General features: G+C 33.6%; 1 long non-coding RNA gene across 1 annotated transcript; it reads right to left on the bottom strand.

The window, feature by feature from the left end:
* Positions 1-617: 617 nt before the first annotated feature.
* LOC103582272 lies at positions 618-1,617 on the bottom strand. The gene is made up of 2 exons (XR_549740.1): positions 1,536-1,617; positions 618-709 (listed from the first exon to the last, which is right to left on the bottom strand). It is a non-coding gene; the product is annotated as an uncharacterized LOC103582272 (long non-coding RNA).
* Between the last annotated feature and the right edge of the window lie 2,598 nt (positions 1,618-4,215).

The following is a 4,215-nucleotide window of genomic DNA, read 5'->3' as shown; positions in this document are numbered from 1 at the left end:
GAAGGTCCTCAGAGAAATAAAAATTGATCTACCTTATGGCCCAGCTATCCCACTACTAGGTATACATCCAAAGGAAATGAAATCAATATATCATAAAGACATCTGCACCCCCATATTCATTGCAATGCTATTCACAATAACCAAGAGATGGAATCAACCTAAATGCCCATCAATGGACGAATGGATAAAAACCTGTGGTATATATTCATAATGGAATACTATTCAGCTATAAAAATAAAAGGATGTCCTATCATTTGAAGAAACATGGATGGAATAGGAAATTATCATGTTAAGTAATGTAATTCAGGCACAGAAAGACAAATATCACACGATCTCTCTCGCATGTGGAATCTAATAAAAAATATGTGATTCTCATAGACTCATAGAAGTAGAGAGTAGAATAATGGTTACCAGAGGCTGGGAGGGGAGGTGGGTGGAGGGAAAGAGATTTGGTGGACTAGCAGGTAGAAAACTATGCTCTCTACCCTAACTGAATCATTGTGCAGTATATGCATGTATTGAAACAACACCATACCCCACAAAATGTACAAGGAAATGTTAAAATAAAAGACATATATATTCATAAATAATCTCGAAGAAAGTACTGATTAGACTCACCCAATCTTTTGTATAACGTGCTCTACCTGAAGCAATTCCAAGTCTTTGGAAGAACACCTCAAAATCATTGCCAGATCCTAATTTTCTAATCCTATTAGGGGTAAAATAAGAGAATTATTTCAGGGTAATTTCTTCATCAAGTAAAGATTAAAAATCAACAACACTAAACTTTATTCTTACTATTACAAATATAATTTTTAAGTGTACAACCTTAGACATGCAGCAAATAACAGGAGAAATATTAATTCTGATCACAAAATACCTAAGTCTGTAAGGTAATTTTGTGTAGGAGTGATATTTTATGTCATTTTTTTTAGGGATTCCTTAAGTTGGAAAATATTTTCCTTTAGATTACTTAATTCTTCTTATCATCTAAAGTTATTATACATGATAAAGTAAAAAGAATCTACTCTTTCTCAGATAATTTACAAATGTTATGCCCTTAATACTTAAAATTATTCATAATGTTGACATCTACAATCTCACACTACTGAGATATTTATTCCTCTTCTCTTGCTTTTGTAGATACAGCAGTGCTGAAGTGATGTTTATATTTTTATTAGAATAACCACATTTCTTAACTGTATGATGTTCAGAAAAAAATAATTACAGAGTGATGAGGGGACTGAAATATGAACAGAATTACTTTCCACCATTACCTCCATTATAATCTTTTTTTAAATGTCCTATGTGTGTATATTACCTCTTGTAAAGAGCATCTGTTTTTGATGGCCTACAGTTAACTTCAAAACACACAGTAACATTTTATTTGTAAACCTAAGAATTGTTTTACCTTTATGAGATTTTAGAGCATTATGAATGTTAATTTTTTAAATTATTGATTGAAATAACATACTCTTTTATTTTCAAAACAATCCCAGACTGAATTCTATAGAAAGCTTTGTTTGTTTGTTTACCTGGGCACGCCACTGAATTCAGGTGAGGAACTTTTCTCACTCCAGCTCTCATAAAGAGATTTGCCTTCAAAGCCTTCATCAGGGCTTTGCAGCTACACAAATTAAAACAAACAAACAAACAAACAAAAGACAATACTTTTAAATCAGATGTATTAAGACCTAGATATCCATTAGATTGGGAGTGAATAGCTAAATATAGATTAGCAAAACAAGGAATGTGATCCATATGTTAGCAGTCATTAAGAATTGCAATAATGAGTTTCTGAAAATATGGGAAAATGCTCATGTTATCCTGTATAGATCCTGTATAGGTGCAACTACATTATAAAAATAAATGCATGAATACATAGTAAAGAAGGCTACACCAAATTATTACCAAGCCATTGTTTTTAAGTGAATGATCATATTGTATGATCTTTTGTCTATTTTTCTATTTTCTACTCTCAAAACCATATATTCCTTCTCTTATAAAAAATAAAATGGAAAGAGGCAAACTGGATAAGGGAAAAAGTAGTCCTTTTAATATTATTTCTTGCAAGTAAGGGTGCCAAAGTCTTAAATAACGTATAATAAAGTACAATGTTAGTAATAATGTATTTAATTAATTATTCATGGTAATTGTGTTAAGCATTGGGCTCCAAATAAATTTTCTGATTTTACAAATGAGAAAACTAAGGGAGTAAAACATGACCTGTTATTGAATTCTATACACAGAGAATTAGGTGTTGTGCCAAAAATATTCAGCAAACTAAACTGTAGTTAATAACCCATAGTTATTTACAGGAAACCAAACAATATATGGTATAAAATGTTTTTACTTTATATTTTAAAAAGCACTATGTACTATTTTTCCATGAACTCAATTCAGAAGGTTTATAGAGGAGTATCTATACTGTTTAATACTTTTTGTAGATACCAGAGACAGGGATAAATAAGACATATAGCATACTCTCTAATAGAGATGATTAGTATGTAAGTAAAATGTAGAATTCAGATAGGAGAGGCACCCAGGGAGGCAGAACAGGTCAGCCACCTACCTAGCCCCACCCCACCTGTACAGGTGGCAGGACCCCATGCACCATGCCACAACCATGAGGCTTCACACAGCTTCTGTGGAGGTGGCGCACAATAGCCATGAACACAGGTAATATTGTTGCAAGGATAGCTCACTGCCTTAGTAACATCCACAACTACTGTGCAGGTGGCCCATCACATATTCAACTTCACTGCCACAAAGAGAGTCACTGGAGGAGCCTGGAAAAAGAGGAAGAAGTCTTTTTCCTAAAGTCTACTTCAGAGTAACAGAAGAAGCAACTGATCTACCAGACGAGCAAACATCAACGTAGAGATACTAGAAATATGAAAAAACTTAGAAATATGACACCCCCAAAGGAATTCAGTAACTCTCAAGGTCAAAGAAAGAATCCTAAAAGCAGCAGGAGAAAAGCATCAAGTCACTTATAAGGGAGTATCCATCAGTCTAACAGCAGACTTCTCAATTGAAACCCTACAGCAAGAAGAAAATGGGATGACATATTCAAAATACTGAAAGAAAAAAAATACCTGCCAGCCAAGAATATTATATCTGGCAAGGCTATCCTTCAAAAATGAGAAAGAAATAGAGTATTTCCCAGGCAAGCAAAAACTGCAAGAGTTCATCACCACATGACCAGTCATGGGAGAAATACTCAAGGGATTCCTGCAATGGAATCCAAAAAACAATAATCATTACCATGAATACACAAATAAGAACAAAACCCACTACGTAAAACACAAATGAAAATGAGAAAGACAAAAGAAACTAAATATTACCACCTCAAAAAAAAGAAAAAACCCCACAAACATTGAAATCAATAATACGAGGAAAAGAGAGGAACAAATGTTACTCTCAAAACATCTAACATAAAGCCATAAAGTGCCAGGAATACAACAATACCTCTCAATAAAAACCCTAAATGTAAATGGAAAAAACTCCCCACTCAAGAGACACAGAGTGATGGATTAGATAAAAAAGCAAGACCCAATTATATGCTGTCTTCAGGAGGCTCATCTCACTGGTAAAGGTGCACAGAGACTAATAGTGAAGAGATGGAAAAACACATACCATGCAAATGGAAACCAAAAATGAGCAGGAGTAGCTATTCTTAAATCAGGTAAAATAGATTTTAAACCAAAAATCATAAAAAGAGACAAAGAAGGCCACTATATAATGATAAAGTGATCAGTCCAGCAAGAAAACATAACAATCATAAATATATACACACCCAACACTGGAGCACCCAGACATATAAAGCAAACACTATTAGACCTAACAAAAGAGATAGACCCCAATACAATAATAGTAGGGGACCTGACACCCCTCTCTCATCATCAGATCATCTAGGCAACAAATCAACAGAGAAACACAGGATTTAAACTATGCTTTAGAACAATAGAACCTAGCGGATATCTACAGAACATTTTATTCAAAAACTACAGAATATGCATTCTTCTCATCAGCACATGGAACATTCTCCAAGACTGACCACGTTAGGTCACAAATCAAGTCTCAATAACTAAAAAACTCTAAATCATCTCAACTGTCTTTTCAGACTGCAATGGATTAAAACTAGAAATTAGTAACAAGAAAAACTCAAGATTCTATATAAATACATGGAAATTAAACAACAGGCTTCTGAAT

The sequence above is a fragment of the Galeopterus variegatus genome, unplaced genomic scaffold, assembly GCF_000696425.1.
Source record: "Galeopterus variegatus unplaced genomic scaffold, G_variegatus-3.0.2 Scaffold15474, whole genome shotgun sequence".
NCBI lineage: Eukaryota > Metazoa > Chordata > Mammalia > Dermoptera > Cynocephalidae > Galeopterus > Galeopterus variegatus.
Note: the sequence above shows the minus strand (reverse complement) of the source record. Positions and strands in the feature narration are given on the sequence as shown.